Source organism: Ambystoma mexicanum, chromosome 2p (assembly GCF_040938575.1).
Source record: "Ambystoma mexicanum isolate Mex_15411 chromosome 2p, UKY_AmexF1_1, whole genome shotgun sequence".
In the NCBI taxonomy this organism is placed as follows: Eukaryota; Metazoa; Chordata; class Amphibia; order Caudata; family Ambystomatidae; genus Ambystoma; species Ambystoma mexicanum.
The window spans coordinates 1192498922-1192522297 of NC_090923.1; the positions used below are offsets into that span (position 1 = coordinate 1192498922).

A 23376-nucleotide genomic window follows, 5' to 3' on the forward strand; every position below is an offset into this window, starting at 1 on the left:
CGCTTGTAGTTGATCAGGGTGCGGGGTCGAGGATGGTTACTCGTAATACTGTTCCTACAGAAAAGAAACAGGATTTGTTTGCATGGGCTAAGCATTGTATGGAGAGAGATGATCGAGCTAATGTTCTTGCCACACTTTCTAATATGGATAATTTTCCTGAGAAAAATGTTTTCATTGAAGGTTTAGGGATTCATTTATGTGTAATGTGGGGTAAATTAAATAATGCAGACCTCCCACAAGGGTTGAGGGACCTGAATACTTTAGTGTTTTCAAGAGACACTGTGGAAAAGGTACATGAGCATGTTGAGAGGATATTTGAGTATAGAAAGGAGTTGGAAAGGTTACGGAATGAGGATGACGAAGAAGAAAGTATGTATGTACAGAAACGATTTCTTCCGTGTCGTAAATAGACATCTGAGGAGGCGCGAATTTGTACAAAAGATGCGATTAGATGGATTTCAGACATATCGATAACTCCAGTTGAGGTATATGACACATACAGTCAATATACGCTAGAAATGCAGAGGAAAGTGATACAGTTAATGGTAGAGTACCTGCAGGATGAATGTTTAAAGAGAAAGGTTAGTTGTCCCACAGAGTTATTGAGCATTTATAAGTGATGCCTTTTCACTTGACACTTCTTCAACTGCTTTAGCGCTCGACTTAGCTCTGTTGCTTAGTAAGCGTTCGGAGTTGCCTACATCTCAGTTGCCTATGAGAGAGGTTCCTCCGACATTTGTCCCAAAGGTTGAGATTCCTGCTAATGCTGCAGCAGGTACACCTGCTGTGGACATTCCTGCACATTATGTATCGCAGTTTGTTCACGTCCCGTTTTCACGACAGGAAGTGAATACTATTAGACAAACTATTCCTGACATTAGGAAAAATCCGACAGGGTTCTATAAAGAGATAGAGTCCATTTTGAAGTCCTCAATGTTTACCCTAGGCGACATTGATTTGCTATTCCCTGTACTCCTGCCTGTAGATTTGTGGAAACAAGTTAGAACTATAGACGATGTACCAGGGTTGGGAGATACATGGGCTAACATAGTTAGGCTTGATGGGGAATGGCCAGCTGGTGAGAGACCACCTCAGGTGATACTAACTTTGCCTGACAGAATCATTGCAAAACTGAAAACTATAATCCCCGAAAAGAGAATTATTTGGGACAAGCTTACGGCCTGTGTCCAAGGAAAATCTGAGGGTGCTACCGAGTTCTTTAATCGGTTCGAACAGGTATTCTCGGATTTCAGTGGACAAGACTTAGGCACAGAGTCTGGGAAAAGATTATTTGTGGCCAAATTTGTACGTGGATTGCTGCCTGACATCCAGTCACAAATGATGTCTTCTGAGAGCGCTTGGCAGGCGAAATCCCAATCAGAAGTACTGCACATGGCTCAGTACTACGAGAACCGTGTCAATAATGAAAAAGATAGAGTCGAGAAGAGAAAAGGTGATTTGAAGACTAAAGTATTGTTACAGCAAATTGTTAGAGGCCCCAGAGGGGGTAGTTCGCAGATTAGAGGTCAGTATGTTCCACAAGGGAATGTGCCCTTGGGTCATGTGAATATTAACCAGTGTGCCTATTGTCGCCAGGAGGGTCATTGACGTGCACAATGCCCCGTCCTTCGACAGAGGTCGAATAACACATTTGGAAATATGGGTAGACGATCCAGAGGTCGCCCGGGTGTAGGGGGCCCTGGTAGAGGCCAGTTTTCGCAGGATCCCCAACAACCTTTTTCACAGGATAATCAGACTTCGAGTGTGGATACTAGAAACATATTTGATAATCCTTCTGCTGCATATCTATCTGAAGAGCTTCCTTTTGATGATATTTTGTTTCGTTAGGATTGCCCGAAGCAGGGTTTGGAACCTACACCTATTCCCGTAAATCAGAAAGGTCCCTACGTTGAAATGGTAGTGGGAAATAGGAAACATCAATTTTTGATAGACACTGGAGCACAGAAGTGCTCCATTGATCATTCTCGGGTTCCAAACATTCCACTGTCAGGGCAAACCAATGTTTCTGTAGGGTTTTCTGGCACACCAGTTGTTTGTCCGGTTTCTTCACCGGTACCTATTTCTTTGGGTCCCTTTACGGACCACTGTCCATTTCTCTTGACTTCGAATTGTGGAGAGAATTTGCTGGGGTTCAATCTGTTGAAGGAATTAAATGCGGTAATTCATTGTTCTTCTGATGGAGTGCGTTTGACGATTTCACCACAGCAATGTTCTGTTTCGCAATTCTTGACTAGACCTTTGCCGCCAGAATTCAGTAATGTACCAGAGTGTTTGTGGGCAGTTGATGACAATGATGTCGGTGTTTTGCAGATTGAGCCTGTTAAAATAGTTTTGAAACATGGAATAAAGCTGCCCTGTATTCCACAGTAGAAGATCTCAGTTGAAGGGGAGCGAGCTTTGAAGAGCATTGTTTCCGATTTTGTGCATCGTGGGGTGATTGAGGAGATTGCAGGAAGTTTGTGCAATAGTCCGATTTTACCCGTGTACAAGAAAGGCGATAATGCAATTCCATTTCGTTTTATAATTGATTTACGTGCCATTAATAAAGTCGTCGCTCCTCAATTTCCAATTGTGCCTGATGTGACGACAATATTAACCATGATTCCATGTGATTAACTCCTGACTGGGGCAGCCTGAAGTGGCACGGTCCATGTGCTGCTGCCTGTGGCCTGTCCCATCATCCTGACTGGGGGAGCCTGTTGTGGCGTGGTCCGGACCCTCAGCCTCCACACCTGCCACCATGAGGAATAAGACACTCCCGCCTGGGGGAGAGTCCAAACGTGGCACGGCCAGTGAGCCGCCACCTGCAGCCCGCACACGGATGGACACCCATGCAGCAGATGTGGCCCCGCTGTACCCAGGTGCAGATTTTCCTGCCAGTGCGGGGGGGCGCCCTCCACCCTGTAAATATGGACTAAAAAAGCAAGTGAAATGCAGATATGGGTCATGCTGCCGAAGAACACCTATGAACAATGACGTATATTCTCCTCGGCAGCCCTGCGTGTTATGGAATGCTTAAAGTGGACTCAGTTAAAGGCAGGCTGTAATGTCCTACCTCCAGTGCAATTACAGTTTCAGAGGAATAGTCCTATATCTATTACGGTGAAAGGTGGGCTGCGTCCCACGTGGTGCTAGAGGCGGGGTTACCGCCTCCAGCGGCAGTTCGAGAAATAAAGAGAAGCTGTTAACCACGCACTGCCTCGGCTCCTGTCTTATTGCATGCTCCAGTATATAAATGCTATATTGCTTTATTTCATGGCACGCTGAAATGCCTAGTTGACATATAACAATGGCAACGAGGTAATCCGGTGCCGGAGCACGAAAATTCTGCCTGCCGTCAGTCCTTGACTCCAGGATTTCTGCCGCATATTTTACTGCTCCGGAGCCGGTCACGAAGCACGCGGCACAACATCGATCAAGTAAGAGCCTCTAATCTATAAACGGCTATTAATGCAGACCCAAAGCTGTCAACCCACGTGTTCCACGAGCTGCGTATCACGCGTGGTGCCCTGCTGAAAGAGCACGTGTATGCCGCTACGCAGCCGAAGAACCACCACCAGGCCCAGCACGCGAGAAATCGCATCGCGCTCTATTGACATTTCGCCACAGGCCTACGTGCAGGCCGAGCACGCGCGACGTTTCATCGCGCTCTCCACATTACGCAGCAACACCAGCATCAAGAGTCCACCACGCGTGCAATCATCACATAGCACGCGGTTGCCAGAAACGACACGGCAAGACGCCTTTGGTGCGCTGAACATATCTCAAGCCTAGTAGACCTCAGTGTTGCGAGCGCTAACAGCGAACGGACAAGGCATCGCTGACAATAGATAGAAAGCATTCATGTCTGAAGATAACCCGGACAGTGGTATCCTAAGCCCCTCCTCCTGTTCCACGCCCAGTCAAGCCACGCACAAAGATGACTGTGGCTCGGAATCGCTGCAACTACTGGCAGTGCCGCCATTTGACATTTCAGACACAAGTAGCCTTGCCCCCAGATGGGCCAGATGGCTCAAAGAGCTACATGTCTACATTGATGCATCAGGGGTAAGGGAGGAGCGCCGACTTAGAGGAATCCTACTCCACTCTCTAGGACCGGTAGTACGAGACATCGTCTTTGAAATGCCTGAATCTACCACAGACACGTTCCAAGGTATCATTGATGCGTTGAATGCCTATTTCGCACCTTTGCGAAACGTTGACTACGAAAGACACATTTTCCACACCTCCACACAGGACAGCAGCGAAAACATGGACAGTTTTGTAATGTGTCTCAGGAAAAGAGCGAAATATTGTGATTTTGACAGATACTCAACGGAAGAAGCAATAAAGTCCCAAACTATTGCCGGCTGCGCATCTCAAGAATTCAGGAAGAAATTATTGCAAAAGAGCAGGACATTAGAAGAGATACTACAACTCGCTCGAGCGGACGCTGCCCTCATGCAACAGACTGAATCACTGGACAACATCAAGATCACACAGTCTGCCTCCACGGCATCAATATGCCCCATCAGAACATCCAAAGAAAAAGAAGCACCACGTCCCACTGAACAAAAGAAATGCTATAGGTGCGGTTTCAAATATCCACATGTCGGTCCATGTCCTGCCATAGGACACAACTGTGACAAGTGCGGAGGTGAAAACCACTTTCAATCGGTATGCAGAAACATACATTTCTTCCAACCAACTGAAATGCACAGGGACACGAGGAGGTCAGACCGATTTTCAACAAGAGAAAGCCCGAGATCTCGTTGGAGACAGTCACCCACAGTATCCAGACACCAATCTCGAAACTCATCCCGTGACACGACACGGGAGGGGAGAAGGCGAGAAGAAAGAAGAGAACACGCGAGCAGGAGGCATTCCAGACAGAGGATCAGACATCTAGAAAGCTTGCCTCTCAGAAGGCAAGACTCCCACTCATCCTCATCCAGTGGGGACAGGAAAAGGGGATACGTGCATGCCATTGGAAACAGCATAGCCACAGAATACAGTCCCACGTTGCTATTACAAATAAACGGGCAAAACAGAGAATTCCTGATTGACACAGGGGCAACAGTTAATGTCATAAATGATGAGACTTATAAACGACTCAATCACAAGAAGTCACTGAAGGAATCAGACACACTAATATACTCATATGGCTCAAACACGCCTCTCAATTGTCAAGGGATGTTCATGGCACACTGTCAGTACAAAGACAAGAGTCAGACGATCAAAATATACGTCATAAGAGGGGACGTACCAGGTGGCAGCATTTTGAGTTTCAAGTCTGCAATTCAAATGGGACTCATTCAAATCATGTATCAAATAATGTCGGCTTACACTACCAGCCCCAAAGACATGATAAAACAAATGTTTCCCTCTCTCTTTAAGGGGTTAGGCAAATTAAAGGACAAACAAGTAAAATTACACATCAATCCCCAAATAACCCCAACAGCGCAACACTACAGAGGCATACCATTAAACATACAAAGACATGTGGAGGACGAAATTCAGGCATTATTGCAGCAGGACATCATAGAGCCAGCATCGGGACCAACCCCCTGGGTATCTCCCATCGTACCCGTGCCGAAGAAAGACAACAAGGACAGCATTCGCATTTGCGTGGACATGAGGGCCCCCAACATAGCCATAGAGCGGGAACGACATTTGGCACCTAGGATGACCGATATGATGCATTTACTGCATGGGTCCAAAGTGTTCTCTAAGCTAGACCTGAATAAAGGATACCATCAGCTAGAATTACACCCTATGTCGAGATACATTACCACCTTTTCAACGCATGTGGGTCTCTTCAGATACAAAAGACTCAGCTTTGGAATATCTTCAGCTGCCGAAATATTTCAAAATGAAATACATCAAGTAATAAAACACATCCCTAACTGTCTAAACTATTCGGACGATATTTTGATCTTCGGCATCACACAAGAGAGCCACGATGACACACTGAGGAGAGTCTGCATGGCGCTGGAGAATGCCCACCTCACACTCAACCCGGACAAATGCGAAATCAGCAAATCCACTCTCAAATTCTTCGGACACATTTTCTCAAAAGATGGCCTGAAACCAGACCCGGAAAAGGTTCAAGCACTCATTGACACTCCCACACCCACGTCAGCTTCAGCAGTACGCTCCTTCCTGGGAATGGCGAGCTACTGCACCCGATACATACAAGATTTCGCCTCAGTGAGCACGCCTCTTCGACTCCTAACCGGAAAACATCAAGAATTCCAGTGGTCAAATGCCTGCGAAGAAGCGTTTCAAGAAATCAAGAAAAGAATCGCAACAGCCTCCTGCATGGCTTATTACGACCCTGACTTTGACACAGAACTCACAGTTGATGCGAGCCCAGTCGGACTAGGAGCAATCCTCACACAATCCAGGCGTGGTGCACCACCTGACTCGCCAAGAAGAATTGTAGCCTACGCCAGCCGCAGCTTATCCAAGACAGAATGCGCATACTCCCAACCCGAAAAGGAGAGCTTAGCAGTAGTGTGGGCGTGCAAGCACTATCATCTATTTCTGTATGGACGACCATTCACCATAATCACAGATCACCAGGCCCTCACCACCATCTATGGGAAGCCGACTGCGAGAATGCCACCACGAATTGCCAGATGGGGCCTAAGGCTACAAGAGTATTCGTTCAAGATAATACATCGACCTGGCAAAGACAACAACCCTGCCGACTTCCTATCACGCTACCCGCTCCCAGCTCAAGATGAGCGCCAATCCCACAAAGCAAATCAATATCTAAGGTACCTAATTAGCAGCGCGCTACCTAAATACATCACCACGGCACAACTGCTCGAAGCAACCCAAAAGGACGGACTACTCCAAATAGTACAATCTTGCCTCAAATCGAACCAATGGCATGTCAGAACAAAAGGGGCATCCGCCTTGTCCACAGAAGAGGAACAACACCTTCGCACATTCAAACTCGTCCGTCATACACTATCCACATCACCTGAAGGCCTACTACTAAAAGAAAACAAAATAGTTATCCCAAAAACCCTACAAGATCAGGTACTGGACATCGCCCATGCAGGACACAGAGGAATAGTGTCGACCAAGAGGCAACTGAGAACCAAGGTATGGTTCCCCTCCATAGACGAGCGAGTAGAACAGCTCCTACGGAAATGCCTAGCATGTCAGGCGGTGGCACCGCGCACGTTTCCCGAGCCACTCAAGACATCGGAGATGCCGCTGCAAGTGTGGGATGAAGTAGCCATAGATATGTTTGGCCCGCTGGCAAATGGCAAATACGTGCTAGTGATCATTGATGAAATGTCACGATTCCCCGAAGTACATCTGGTTCACTCGACCAGTGCACAATCCATCATACCTGCGCTGGACAAAACATTTGCCGACTATGGCATCCCTTCCAAAGTCAAATCGGACAATGGACCTCCCTTCACGAGCCATGACTTTGCCATGTTCGCAGAACATCTAGGATTTCAACATCACAAAGTCACACCACTGTGGCCACAGGCGAATGGAATGGTAGAGCGTTTCATGGGAAACCTCAAACGCACTCTACAAATCTGCTCCATCACAAATGGATCATTCATGCAAGCCATCTGTACCTTACTACGAGAATATCGGAATACACCGCATAGCTCAACTGGTGAATGCCCATCAATGCTAATGTTTGGGCGTGTCATCAAAACACGACTTCCACACCACGTGCAAAGGAAGGATAAATCCACACACACAAAGAGGGCCAGAAGCAAAGATCGAGAAAGTAAGGACAAGATGAAGACGTACACAGATGCCCGAAGACGTGCCCGACCCAACACCTTCGGCATTGGCGATCAAGTACTAGTACGACAAAAGCAGGTCACAAAGGACATGCCTACTTTCAAGCCAGATCCCATGATAGTGACCCACATCCAAGGGTCGATGATAACCGCCGCTAGCCCTAATGGCACAATCACCAGAAATTCATCCTTTTTCAAGACTTTTGACAGCACTGACACCACTGTCAGCACCTCAACAACATCCAGAAGTGACTCATCGGACACAGACTCTGAATATCAGGAAGAGGAAAGAGATGCGGCTGACAGTGGCAGTGAAAGCGACAGCACACCGGCAAAATCAGCCCCACCGGTGCGCAGCCCATCCAAGAGGGTCATCCGCAGGCCCATTAGATGGATTGAAGAATCCAACTGAATACCGTTGAAGTGTTTAAGGAGGGGGGAGATGTAATGTCCTACCTCCAGTGCGATTACAGTTTCAGAGGAATAGTCCTATATCTATTACGGTGAAAGGTGGGCTGCGTCCCACGTGGTGCTAGAGGCGGGGTTACCGCCTCGAGCGGCAGTTCGAGAAATAAAGAGAAGCTGTTAACCACGCACTGCCTCGGCTCCTGTCTTATTGCATGCTCCAGTATATAAATGCTATATTGCTTTATTTCATGGCACGCTGAAATGCCTAGTTGACATATAACACAGGCCATCGTTGTGCTACCAGCCCTACCAGCATTTCGCAAACTCCATGCCTAGAGAGTGTTTGTGTTTGCTGCGGCATTGCGTGCGCAGGCCTCCCTGCCTCCCAGGACACCTCACCACCGTAACACACATCGATCCGATCATAGGGATTTGCCGTTTTTAAAGTCTCCCAGTTGTTGTTTACCTGCGCATTGAAGCTGCATTTTTATTTAACTAACTTTTCATCTTTGAAATGGATTGGTAGAACAAAGTTCCTGTACTCGTTCTGCTGCTCTTTTTGATCACACCTGCCCATCATCTTCGCCCTCGATGTGCTTCCAGACAGAGAGCGGTATACTATTCTGGCCTGCCTGCTCCCTCTTGTCTGCAGGATAGACTTATTCTAGTCCTTCTGGGCTCCAAAACAGAGGTATTCAAACTTTTGCATACTGCCCATGCCCCCCGCAAATCCCCTGAGCAAAAATAGTGTTTCTGGGCCCCCCATCTATGGGTTGGCCCCCCTAAGGGACCAAAATGATGTCCAGGCAGAGCCCAGGCTCTTTAAAATAAATGCAGATGAATCTACTGCTTTTATTTTCTATTAAAAGCAGTCCCCTTAATCCTTTTTTAAAATTGAAAACAGTCATCTTATTCCCTTTTTAAGGAGTCTGGGGACCTCCTGGACATCCTTCGGGCCCCCTAAAGGGGCCAGCTCCCCAGTTTGAAGACCACTGTTCTAAACCAACCTTCCTTGTTACTGAGTGTTGATGTATAACGTGGCACAGGCAAGCCACTACCCAAATATGAAGAAAAAACAGGGCACAGTCAATGCATCAACATTTCAATGAAATACTATTATTTGTATTGCATTCACTGATTCGATGCAATAGCCTCTTGTCCTATTCCACGAGATTGACGGATACCTTGAATGCATGCCACAGACTTCCCACCATGAAGCTGGCAATTATGCCTAGAACAGGCGCTTCTTCAGGACCTGAGCTGATGGCTTGCAAACCATCTGTAATAATCTTCCAATTGAAGCATGCATTCTACCAAACATGCTTAAAAAATCACTGCCTGTCTATTGATCCATCATGCGGTGCTGCTCGCACAATCAATGTGATATTGACGTGATATGGAGACCGCTGTGTGCAAGAATTAACTGAAGTGGTCTCTTTCTTATCTGGATGGGCCTGGAAGCACAAGACGCACAGGTTAAGCTGCAAATTAGAGTAATATGGTGTCTGCTGTGCACAAAATTAGCTGCAGCCGTCTTGCTATCCTGTTTGGATAAATAAAGTATTACAAATAAATTGAACGTATGACGGCCACCGAGGTCCAATCAAATGCCTCCTAACCAAATTATGCTACTTATCATGACTGCCCTCCGAAAGAATATTTTCTTTCCCAGCACATGCCACCCATTGACCTAAAACAAAACACGGGGGTGAATCTTTTCTGGGCACTCACCAGCACAAGCAGATGTCAGATGTGGATTGATGGCATCACCGACGATGGCCTCTTTAGTTTTGCGGCTCTGAACGAGGAAGAAAAAAACAATAGCTTTATTAACAAAGGAAAGGCTTAAATACATAACAATCCTACGGCACGTCATCAAGTTTGGGACTTTTTTAGCCGGACGAAAATGTGAACTGTAGACATGTCGAGCTGCGTGAAAAAACCACCCATCGGGCTGCCACACTCTAACATAAGTTAGTGCTTGTTCTCCTGTATCTTTCACACCCTGTGCCCAGCTGAACATTGGGATGCCACATCTTGAAATGTAATCTTTATGGAATGCCTAGGTTACGTAATCTTTCTCACCCCAGGGTTCGAAATGAAGGGGAGCTATTTTCTTCCCACTTCTAGCATGGTAGAGCCTGGTTAGCTTGAAACTAACAGCTAACAGTAGCTACATTTGGCTACTAGGGCCCACTGGTGCCTTCCAAACGTGGAAATGTGACATTAACTTTCAGTATTTGAGAATGTTAATAGACAAGAATTAGAACACATCTAATACACATTTAAACACAGCGGTTCATACAAAATGGACACACATTTAAATGTAAAGCAGCAGCTCTGGTGGCTCCTGGTTCCCCTGTGGTAGCTCATGCCTACAGGGTGATGCCCGACACCCAGGAGCTGGTTTTAGCTCCAGCTCATCATATCTCAGTTTCGTACCCTGCACTCCTAACGTCTCCTTCTCCTACAGATGGATCCTGCTTCTCACCCTCCAGCCCTTCAGCATCCAGTGCAGTCCACTCTATAGGGCAACAATAAAACCTACCCCGTGAAGGGAGTGAGCTAGTCTCACGGGGTGGTGTCTCATGGGTCAGCAATCAAATTGATTTCCAACGTATAATAGTGGGAAGAGTTTCAGAATTGCTTGTCCTGAAGTAGCTCAATTTTATCGGTTTGCCATTATCTTTCAGTTCTTTCAAAGTGGGTGATTGAAGATCCAATTCAAGTCTTGAGATGTTCCCTGAAGGTCTGGTGGTTCACTTGCAGGTGGAGTTGTTTGGTTAGCGTGTTCCAGAGTTTCATGGCTAGAACTGAAAAAGAGGATCCTCCTTGTCAATTCTTATTACATTAGGAACTAGTACTAGTGCAGCATTGCTGAACCTTAGTGGTCTGGAGGGTGTGCAGTGTTGAAACCTACGTCTGAAAGAGGAAGGGCCTCTTCATGGTATGAACATTGGGCAATGCAAAAGGATTTGAAATAAATCCTTTTTTCATGTGTAGCCAGCGGAGAGTATGTACGGCTAGCATGCTATGTATGAATCGGTTCATTCTGAGAAGTAGTCTTGCAGCTTTAACTCAGAAGTCTCCTCATTAGTTAAACTGGGAGACAGAGATAGAGGCTGTTTACATTCTCTAGCTTGGCTAGTGTTAGAGAAATTTTGGCCATTGCCCTGTGGGTGAATTTTAAGTAAGGTTAGATGTGCCATAGCAAACACTGCACGGAAGAAACAGCTTCTGCGATGGGTCTGATCTGCGGATCAAGACTGAGGGTGCTGTCCATTGTGGGCCAACATTCCTTACTGTAGTTGACAGTTTCGGGCAAAGTCCCATCTCGTCAGGCCAATGTATTGTGGTGGAGTTAGAACCTGTATGATTACAGAGAATCAGTTCTGTTTTGCTATTATTTTATTTTTGGTCTGTTTCCTGTCATCCATCTGTCCACCTTTGCAAGGAAACTTTTAATGTCGGATCATTTGGTGATTGGTGGTTAATAAATCTGCAGATAGTTATTGCAGGAGATACCAGATCTGTTAATGAGGTCTAATAAGGGTGTCATGTAGATGTTGAAAAGAAGAGGAGGTGAGAATGTGAATCCTTGGAGTTCTCTGCAGGTACGTGGATGAGGCCAGGAATTGTAGGGGCTCATGGTGGTGGTTTCTGTTCTGCCTGTGAGGAATGGGGTTATCCGTGTGTAGAGCTATTCAATTAATACCAATGCATTCTGGTCTTTTTAGGAGGATCTTGGCACTCATGGTGCGAAAAGCAACAGAGATGTCCAGCTGGATGAGCACACACAAAATGTTTTCAACTGTATTGTTTTTAATTAGCATCCTCAAGGGTTGCAGCAGCCAATCAGGTTGCTCCAAACCCGGCTGGATCTACCAATACAAGCCCGGGTTTGGAGCAGTGTGAGTGGTCGCTGCACCCGATGCTGCCATTTTACCTACTCCCCTGCCTCCTGCCCCCAATCCAGCCCCTCCACATGACCCCCCTCCAAAATTCCACAATCCTTACTTCAGGCCGCTCAACTTTCTGCTTCATTGGCATTGAAATGGAAGAGGGGCTCCGCGTGGGCCCCCGCCTTCCATTTCCATGGCAACCTTGCCTCTCCCCGGCCCCTGCTGCGAACAAAGCAGCACAGGCAGGTTTTTTTTTCTTTTTCTATTGCTATTAGCACCTCAACGGTTTGCCTTAGGGTGCTAATAGCAATAGTACTGTGTTTTATGGGCTACACCAGGGTGGTAACTGCGCTGACCCTGGCGTAAAGGCCGCCTGTTTTCCTAAGGCCTGTAACTTGAGCCCCAGGCTGTTACCGGCTGGAGTAGCTTCCAGAACTCTGGATTATTGCTAAAGTGTATCCCAGATGGAGCACAGAGCTGATTCTGTACTGGAAGGTCTTAAGCTTTGCCGCATCCCATCCAGGAGGTGGTTTGTTTTGATGAAATACTGGAGTTGACCATGTGTGACCTTTTCCAGAAGTGTCCCCAAGGAAAGGGATGCTTGAGATATAGCGATAGGAGGCTAGTTCATATGGATCAGCTCTGGGCTTTTTAAGCAGAGTTCTGGTGAGTTTAGATTTCAAATAAACTGGGACTATTGTGGTGCTCCTGGAGTCATTGAGGAGGGGTAGGAAAATGGGCGTGAAGTCTAGAGATTTCATGATGGATTTGTAAAGATCGGAGGTACGGATCCTCAGGAAATCCTGATAGATTAAAGAGCCAATGGTAGCTTCTAGGTTCTCCCCAGACAGACATTTCCCGCTCAATGTGATGTGCTGAATAAATGCATTTGGAATAGTGTGTTTTCTTTGCTTTGAATGCTTCGGCCCTGTAAAGGCATAACTGTTGTTGAATTTGCTAGTGTGTTGACTTCATTTCTTCACGATTTTCTCCAGTTTTAAAGGTTTCTACGGGCAGGCTGTACAGTCAAATATGAAAATACTCCAGTCGTGAAAGTGGAGTTTTGCATCCAGTCTGGTTGTTGCTGTGTCTGTGGGTACAGTAGATTTACTTGCTTCTAGTCTTTCGAGTAGGGTGGAGTCCATCTCTTTCCATGTTCTGGCCATGGCTGATAGTTTTTTTGAAGGTTCTATGAGGAAGGTGCCTCAGTGAATATTATTATAGGGATAGGTAAATGGCCTCCTTAGGTCAGGTGAACAGGAGAGTAGATATGGGTTATATTTTCATTACAGAAAATTAAATCCGCAGTGTCTCTGGCTATGTGGGCGGGACACTTGACCATCTGTTTGAGGTATAATGCAAAAATGTTTGCTCCCAGAGACTTTGCAATAGTGCTGTCTTCTTTTTTGAGATAGATGTTGAAACCTCCAAGTATACCTAGTAGCTGATGATCTACAGCCAGAATGGGGACAGCATCAGAGAGATTGTGAGCAAAGTGGGGCTTTAGGACTGAGGTCTGTAGATTAAGAGAAAGCTCAGTACAACTGTGGGAGGGATGGAGCTGGTCAGAGTGAGCAATTCATAGTCTGGAATGATGTCGGTAGAGGATGTTGAGATTAAGAAGGAGTCTCTATGTACCCAAACTAGGCCATCTCCTATTGTGATTAGCACAGATGATCTTGAACCCTGATGTGATACTATTGTGGATAAGCCGAGACTGATCATCGTAGAGCCTAGTTTTTGTGATGATGATGAGTAAATCTATCTGGTATTTCGATAGAGGGTACAAAATGAATGGTGCTTGGAGACTGAGCATGCATTAATCGGGAGACAGCTTGCACCTGTCATTTCAGGGTTGGTTTTACTGGTTGGACGAATGTTGGTCGCTTGTTCAAAGTTGGTTTTGTTATATTCCCAGGGTTCCACAATAAGGATTTATGATTCAAAGTGGTTGAAGAGACTCTTCTTGGGGTCTGGCACGTCCATCATTTCCTGCTGAGTGGTTGTGGTGAATGGTGATGGGTGTCTAGCAATGAATGCAGTAGCAGGAGTTCGTTCTTGTGATTATGGTGTTGTGGTGGGTTGAATAGCTATTTGGTAGGTGTAGGCAATGGTTTTGGGCCATTGGTGAGTCCTGTTTGTCGTACCAATGTTTGTTCTTAGGAATGTGGTTCAGCTGAGTGTTTCAGGAATTATCTCGAGATAAAATCTTTCAATGGTCTTTTTGGGGTGATGAGGTGGAAATCCTGTAGAGTCTTTGGATGACTGATCAGGAGGGGTAGTGAGGCTGCTTCCATTTCTCCCCTTCTTTCTTACTTTCTGATTCTTCTATCTTTGCGGATTCTAGGCATCCCTTTACCATTGTTTCACCTTGTAGTTGTTGAGGGTCGCAGGGAAAGGATTGGGACAGAGGGATGGGTGATATTTACCTTTTGATTTTCTTCTATAAGTAATAGCCGGCATGGTTGTTCCTTATACACACATATGTGTGTGCCATATAGCCTTCACCAGAAGGCTTCATTATCCTACGCTGTAGGGATTTCCCCACAAGCAACTGTTGGAATGCATTGATATCCTGTGTGGACTTCTCTGATACGCCTAAGTACCGCAGCTCAGTCGGCTGTGCTCCCGGGCACTGATCTACAGATCACAGGATTAAACCGCAGTTGAGCCGACTCAGCCTAGCATTCTTCTGAGATAAAACAATGGCCCTCATTACATGATTGGTGGTAGTCATGGCGCCATTTGCGCCATGACTGCCACCAATAACGTGCCCGGCACCGGTCTCATTCAATGGGGACTTACCGGTGTAGTCCGACCTTTGCGGGACCGGTATGTCCCCATTGAAAAAGTCATTCCCCATTCCCATGAATGGGGAAGGCGCTAATAACAGTACCACAAATTGCGGTACCGTTATTAGCTTCAAGGTCCCTTAACGGGTCCCGTTCATAACGCCTGGTCAGACCAGTCGTTACTGGAGGGACCCGCTAAGGGACCTCGTAGTAGGGCAGTAAGGGATTACCGGCACCAGTCTCCTTACCGGTGCCCGGTATCCCTTAACGCCCTACTCGTAATGAGGCCCAATGAGTACCATGTAGTTAGAAAATAATGTCACCCATTTTCAAGCATCTGCACACACTTAAGGTTGTGATATGTGCCATAGCTTCAAATGATTGTCATATAATAATATCGATATTATAATAATTTGTGTAGTGGAAGTAAATTAGTTTTGCTATTACTTCTGAAATCCTTATTATAACTATTACCAATATGATTAACAAGAGAAATGCGATTGCGTAGTGTAGGATTATTCCCAACATTGTATGTGAAATGCACAATCCGGGTATATGGGAGGAGGGAAATGCAATGCATTGTTCATGTTAATATTCACGTATCTTGTTAACCTGGCCGTGGTGATCAAGAGCTGGTCATTGTAGGCAGATGCTGGCGACCCCCCACGGACGCCCATTATGTCTTAATGTTGGGTCTCCCGGGAAAGCCCACCCGACCCCACCCCACAGAGGCCTCGATAGCATTCTCCTCAGAGCAGGTCCTGCCAATATCGGTTAGCGACGATGCCATGTGCACTACACAACACACGCGGCCTCCAGCTCCCCCCGGGGACGGCCTTGGGTCGAGAGAAACTGATCAATATGCAGGCGGTCCTTCAGAACAACAAACTATATTGATCAGCAGAAGGCGCAGGAAGGGAAAGGGGCAGCGACATTAAATGGACGCCACGTGCCCCGCCTCAGCCTCCACAGAAAGGTCACGCGCCCACCTCGCCAGTATGAATAAATAAATAGGTAGTCAACACGGCTCCCACGGGCGGCACCGAAGAGCTGGCGAGAGCGAAACAACACGCTCGACAGTGCAGCAGCGGCGGCCATGTTTGGAGCGCCACTCCACGCCATCATAGAGTGCGGAATTCTGCCAATTGCGCCCATTTCAACCCTAGCTTCAGGGCATGGACGGGGCCATATTAATATGGCGCAGGGTCCCACTGATTATTCGCTATATGGGCCTTATATGCACACTGATGGCCCGACAGAAGCATTTAAACGAGGACCGTAAACTGCGAACTATCACTGCAGTGACTTAGAACCCAGCATTGAAATAAGGAAGAGAGCACAGATATAAGCGTAGCACCTTATTGTTGCACTGTCGACTCGAGTAACTACTCTTTATGAATTATGCATAGCTCCTCTACGGACAACAGTTTGATCTTGTGCATACCATGTTATCCTTCTGATGGTAATGGACCAAGCACAAAATCCTGCTTGTAGAAAGTGATGGGCAGATATGTGTGCCCTTCTTCCTGTTTGTACAGCCTTAGGCCCTTGCAAGGGACGCCCGGGGCAGCACAAACCAAACCCTTGCTCTATTACATTGAACTTATTGATACACAGGGATATTTCTGAATCTGCTTTCCCGCTACCCACTCTGGGGCTCATTTTCGAGTGCAAAGGTGCAGAGCAAAAGTGGGCGTGCACGCTTTTATGACACCTTTTGCCCTACACTATTTGCACTCACCCTTGCAAATGACCAAAATTCAGCGTATATGTCTACACGTAACGGGTCCCCGTCGCCGAATTTCGATCATTTGCCTGGTGGAGTGCAATAGAGCAGGACAAAAGTCAACCCTGTGTAACCTCTGCTGACCTAGTAACCAGTCCTTGGACCAGAGAGTGCTCAAACAGAACCACCTTAAAACTGCTGGTTACCCACTCATGGAGGTAGGACCTAGAGAAAGCCTGGCACGTTGCCAGGGTGCATGGACCATATGCATGCCACGCCACAGCACGGAGTACTTACTCCTGGGCAATACACAGCTCTTACACGAAACCAACGCTGCAATCGGATGCACAAGCTCTTGGTTCTGGTGATATTTTATGATCTTCGGGAAAGGAACAGTCTCTGTGCCGTGATTGGCTGCATGGCCCTGAGGCGTCCAACATGGCTATCATTTGTATGAACGTTTGAAGCATCTTCGTGCTTTCGCAGCGGCTCCAAAGCGAGACCTAAACAGGCGGGAGAAAGCCCAGGCCCAACCAGAGGAAAGAAGCAACGCAAAGAGGAGAACAGGAAGCCTCGGCCTGGGAAAAGGGCCCGGGGCCATGTCCCAAAGATCTGGAAACAGGCTTGGGTATTGTGTAGCTGCAGGGAGGGGGCGAGCGTGATGGACCACAACAACCCATGGAGGAGAAGGGGCGGGTCTGGCGCTGGATCTGTGACCCTTCAGATCAACGGCAAGGATCTGCAACTGGCCGGCGTGGGAGGCTGATAGCAGGATAACTAGCGGGGTGTGGGGGCAGGGGAAGGATGGAGACAGAGGGAAGAGATGTTAGAGGCAGAGGGAGGATGGAGTCAGGGGAAAGAGATGAGAGATACAGAGAGAGGATAAGAGAGACAGGGGCAGGATGGAGGCAGAGAAAAGAGATGAGAGATGGAGGGAGGGGAGAAGCAGGGGAAGGATGGAAACAGAAAGAGATGGAAAGTGGAGGGAGAGAAGCAGGGGAAGGGTGGAGTCAGAGGGAAGTGATGGGAGAGGCAGGGGTAGGATGGAGTCAGAGGAAAGAGATGAGGGAGAGGAGAAGGAGGGGAGGATGGAGGCAGAGAAAAAATATGGGAGATAGAGAGAGGGAGAAGAGAGGTAGGGGTAGATAGAGACAGGAAAGAGATGGGAGATGGAGAGAAGAAGATAGGTAGGGTGAGGATAGAGGCGTGAAAGAGATCAGAGATACAGGGTGAGGAGAAAAGAGGCAGGGGGAGGATAGAGACAGGACAGAGATGAGGCATGCAGGTAGAGTAGAAACAGGGGAAAAATGGATACAGAGAAAAGAGATGCGAGTTGGAGGGAGAGAAAAAGAGAGGCGGGGGATAGAAACAGAAAAGAGATGGGAGGTGGAGGCAGAGGAGAAGCAGAGAAAGTCTGGAGGCATAGAAAGATATGGGGATGTAAGGAGAGGAGAAGAGACGCAGGGCCAGGATGGAAACAGAGAAAAGAGATGGGAGGTGGAGGGAGAGGAGAAGCAGGGGAAGGATGGAGCCATAGGAAAGAGATGGGAGATGGAGGAAGAGGAGAAGAGACACAGGGCCAGGATGGAGAGGGCAGAATGAGAAGGTGCTCTAACGTGAGAGGAATAGGTGAGGCATTTGAGGGAGAAGGGAGGCAGCGGAAGGAATCAGACAGTGGAAGGAAATGTGAGATTTCGAAAGAGGACTATGGGAGGTACTAGAGAAGGAGAGAAGCAGAGGAAGAATGAAAAGAGTGGCTGGAGAGGTGGATGAGGAAGAGAAACATGGAAATGGGAATCAGAGCTGGGAGGAGAAAAGGCAGAAGAACATTGGCTGGAGATTTAAAGCAGCAGAGAGGTGGAGGAAGAGAACTGGAAGAAGCGGCTTTTAAGAGGCAGGGGAAAAAGGGTCAGAAAAGAGGCTCGCTGATGAATACAGGGAAAGAGGTGGAGGCGAGAAAGGAGGGCTTGGGGAAGAACTGGGAAGGAGAGTTAAAAGGGAAGAAGGCCTGGGATCTAGGGAAAAAGTGGAGGTGCGGAGGAGAAGACACGTGGCATGGGTGTAACATTTGCAATAAGGGCCTGGGGCCCAAATCAATATTTGTGGGAGGCAAATCAAATGGTCAATTTGGAAAATAATGACAAAAAGAAGAAAGAAGACATGGCGGGATTCGGAAACACCATTGCTTGCAATTCGGTTTATTTGAAGATGAGTGATTGCAGTTTACTATTTGAACTAAATATAAATCTGTGATGGGTTTAATATGCCGAATTAGATATTAATATACATCAAAAGATCATGGAATGTATATTATGCTTGCCCAAGATCACAAGGCTGCCCTGCACTAGAACCTGCCCACGTGTTGCAGACTCATTCTCGCACCTTCAGTATGATCGGAGAAAGGAGACCAAACGATTGTTCATCCGGGAAATGGGCACTTTCTGGAAATTCTGATCCAGGCTCAGATTCCCCATAGGGGCAGGGCAAAAGGCACAGAAACCCCGGATCTGATAGCGTTCCATGCCTATCACTGCACACGTGCAGTGAATTTGGGGTGATCCATGTTTGCATGTAGGGGATCTACAAAGGAGGCTGCAATAGCAGACCAGGCCTCTATGTGTGCACAATCATGTCCATGAATTGTGCAGGTCTCATGCAGGAAGTCCAGGAAAATTAAAGTCATAGCATGGGAATCCGAAAATGAGACAAGCAGGAAAGAGGAAGTAGAGGAGTTGGGAGAAGGAACATCAAGTTAGCTAGGGGCCAGGAATATAAGAGAGAAGGAAGTGGGGAGACAGAGAGCAGATGGATTAAGTGTGCTATGGGAGAGGACAAATAATAGGGAGAAAAACAAGAGGAGAGGGAGAGGGGACGAGGAGGGAAACGAAGGGGACAAAGAGAAAGATTAAATGTGAAGAGGGGTGGTAGAGGTAGCTCAGGTAGTTGATGTGGCTGTTACTGAGATCTGAGCACAAAATGCAGGACATAAGCTCAAACATCAGCAGATGGATTCAACCTTCGGGTGGTAAAAAAAACGTGAACAGCTAAAAGTGCTCCTGCTTTTTACAGTATTCGATATACCATGCATTTTTTGTGTGTGTGGATATCTTTTTTCAGTGAAAATACTTTGTTAAAGGGACGTTGTGGTTAAGTTGCACTAACAAAAACCTATGAAATTCAGTGAAAAAGCTTTGTTAAAGAGACATTAGAGAAATTCACCAGTTATGGTAAGGGAAGCAACCATAACTCACGCCACCACTGTGCACTGCTAAGACTAACATCCTGGACATCAAAGATGACATCACAAATGTAATTGATAACACCACTGATGACATCACGTATCTGTTCCACTTGTTTTTGTTCATTGACATATCTAGGCCATTTGTTTTTGTTCACCGACAGTAAGAATTTAAAAATTGAATAGGTACTTTATATTTAGACGATAACATTGTCCTATGTTGTTAAGGTACTTTCCTTAGGGTTTGGTCTCATCTCATAGTGCACATACATGGGAAAATAGGCATACCTCAAACACACAACTAATTTGTATACATGATAATAAACTGTAATCTTATTGTCATTATCTGGTGATGTTGCTTATTTCCTCCTTACTGCAGTTTCCCTGTATGTGCCTCAGATTTCTATGCATAAAGGCTCTTCATATGTATTGTTTGCACTAACACAAGTGTGTAGTAATTCATGTATTGTTAGCCATTGAATCAAGTTGAACATTAGTCAAGATTTTGATAGCCTTGCAATCATTATTTCACACCCCAATCAGAGACGTAATTTCACCAAAATGCCAGGGGTAAGGGAAATGACATCATACAACCCTTGCCCTCTGATGACATCACAGGAAGTGATGCCATTTGACCCCACCCCAAAGTGATATCACAGGAAGCGATGGAACACAACTTTTCACCCCTTGACAAAACAGGAAGTGGCATCACATAGCATTGTTCCCAAGTACACTATGAAAAAAATGGTTATGACATAACTATGATATGATAAACATTTAATTCAAGAATGGATCGCCATATGTATCATTAATATCAGTGTGTATAGGCCCATGTTACCAAATTACTGTGAATGCAAGCAGACGTCCATGGCCAAATGATAGTGATGTGCTATTATATAGCACTTACGCTTACACGCTTTATATAGAACAAATATACATACAATATTAGCCAACCAGTGTTGGTACTCATTTATCAACCTCAGAAACATCAAAGCTGAGTTGAGGTGTTTAAGAACAGACTAAATCAGTGACTCACCCCCTGATGTGTGCCTGAAATAAACCTTTAATGAGTCTAGCAATTATTGTATAGAATTCCAGAAAGACACATTATTTGGTATTCCTATTTTTTCCTATTTAGGGTCACTGCTGAAAGTGTTAGACTTGTGGAACCCTGTGCTTTTTTCTTTTTTTTAAGAGGCCTGCACAAGAAAACCAGCCACTCCAGAAGCAAAGAGTCACATGGCACTGACCACAGCCAAGGAGCGTGCATTAAAACATATATAAATATTTTTAGAACTTTTTTTTAGGGGTAGAAAGGGAGACATGAGGGGTCGCAGTAGCGACCCCTGGCGACCCTAAATAACACCCATGTGCCCAATATTGTCAGATCAAAAATAATGCACTTCTGTGGTGCATGCTGCCCCCATTGCCTATGTGTATGTATTATTAGGTTGTTCTATTAACAACACTTAAATATAACATTTTATTTAAATGAGTACATTTTTTAATACATTAAGTTGTTCATGAGAGCACACCCGATCATCCTTGATATGCTGTTACCAACATTGTAAACACAACCCCTTGTAGAGACTTTTAATCAGAATTAATTTGATATGTGATGCCATCTTTGATGTCCTGGATGTTAGTCTTAGCAGTGCATGATGGTGGCGTGAGTCATGGTTGCTTACCTTAGCATAACTGTGGAATTTCTGGGGGTTTTCAATTTTACTTGTAAACATAACGTCTCTTTAAAAAAAATGTCACTGAATTTCATAGGATTTACCGGTGCACCCTAATTTGCTACAAGTTCCTAATATCCTACTCACCCCCAATGTAGCAGCTCTGGAGTCTGTGGACAGTATAAAGGACCGCAGAGAGCAGGTAGCATCAACAAAGCCCAGAAGCACAGGGGACAACAGAACATTTTGTACCCTTCTAATAACAAAAAACATATACATAAACCAACATTACTAACATTTACACCCAAACATACATCTGTACACAATTCAACATTTAGAAATGCACAAATACAGGTTTTCTTTAGCACACAATGTTATGGGATGTAGCAAAAGCAAATCATAACTGTACACCACATATTGACACGCTAGTGCAACTATTCACACACACTCACATATACCAGCAACACATTGGAAAATAACCTCTTACCAAACAGTAACTACACATTATTTATTTCTCTAGTATTACCATTCATTATATAAACATTTCTCTAAAGCAAATATTACCATTTTCTTTTTTCTTTTGACAGACATGGCAAATACACTTGAGTGGCTAGAAGAAAACTTCTCCAAAGACAACATTTGTGATGATGAAATCTTTAATGGTAAATACATCTTTGAATGAAAACAAATAATATAACTTATGCAGAGCTTTTCAGGAACTTGTATTTGAAAATGGATGAACTCAGCAATAACTTTAACAAACTTGAAATTTATGTGAAAAATCATGTCATTAGAAATGTTGATTATCACTGCCCTACTTGTTCCTGCTCCCCTTGCCCTCAGCAATCACCCCAATACAATCCAGAAAACCTAAATCACTGATGATTTGATGAAATTATTCTCCCTGTCTCTCCTGATGATGAGTGTATTGAAACTCCAAATACTCCCATTTATGTTTCCCATTCCGATACCCCACCGCTTTCATAAATTCAGTTATTGTTTATACTACAAATATCTTGTATATAGTTGTAGCAATAAAATCTTTTTTAAACTCCAATTTTCATAAATTAAGTTATTGTTTATACTATAAATATCTTATATATAGTTGTATCCATACATATTTTTAAAAAAATCCTCTAATTGATTGTCTGCGGGCTATAGGAGTGTTGGTGTCTGCTTACACAATGGATGAAGTTCACGGATGTCGTGCCTAGTCCGGACATGTCTGGGCCCACATGAAACACTTTTAATTAGTCCGCAGACATGTGCCCCCGATTGCAGATGTCACTGCACATGCACCCGGTGGCTCTAGCTGCCGTGTTCTGATGACATCAATGTGGCATCGCAGCACTTCCCAGACGTCGTCATGTGACTTCACCTGTGTGGCATAATGACATGTCTGCTGTCAGTGTCCAGACACTGCTGACTTTTTAAAACTCTATTTTCTGCCAATCTAGGAAGTTTCATGTGAAAAGCCTTGCCATTCCCCACCTCCGAGCAACATTCTTAACACGTCTATCAACTTTCTACAACTATTTACGCTGGTTTTTGTTCGCCGGCGTTCACAAACATCTACCGGCATTACAGATGTCCCCAGACAGTGTCATGTGACTGGCCCATGATGACGTGTCCATGATTGGTGTCTGTTCTCCTTGAACATTTTTAAACTGTATTTTCAGCCAATCTAGGAAGTTTGAAGTTGACAGTTCACCCTTCCAGAGCTCTGAAAGCCATTCTCAGTTGATCTCCCAACTTTTTGCAACTTTCCAAAGCTTATTCTAGAGTCAGTAGTCTGCGGACAGGAGAGAAGTCCGTGGACGGTTCCTCTGAAGGGATCCACCCATTAC

The 23376-nt window shown here is 45.6% G+C and overlaps 1 protein-coding gene across 3 annotated transcripts in view; it reads right to left on the bottom strand.

Annotated features, from left to right (window-relative positions):
* The window catches only part of L1CAM (L1 cell adhesion molecule), a 791676-nt gene that overhangs the window by 639495 nt on the left and 128805 nt on the right, over window positions 1-23376 (bottom strand). For 2 of the 3 annotated variants that reach the window (XM_069645399.1, XM_069645400.1), the window contains exon 2: window positions 9924-9990. The exons of the other annotated variant lie outside the window; for it this stretch is intronic. The gene's annotated coding sequence lies outside the window, so the exon portion shown is untranslated. The remainder of the gene's footprint in view (window positions 1-9923; window positions 9991-23376) is intronic. 3 annotated transcript variants of the gene reach the window in all.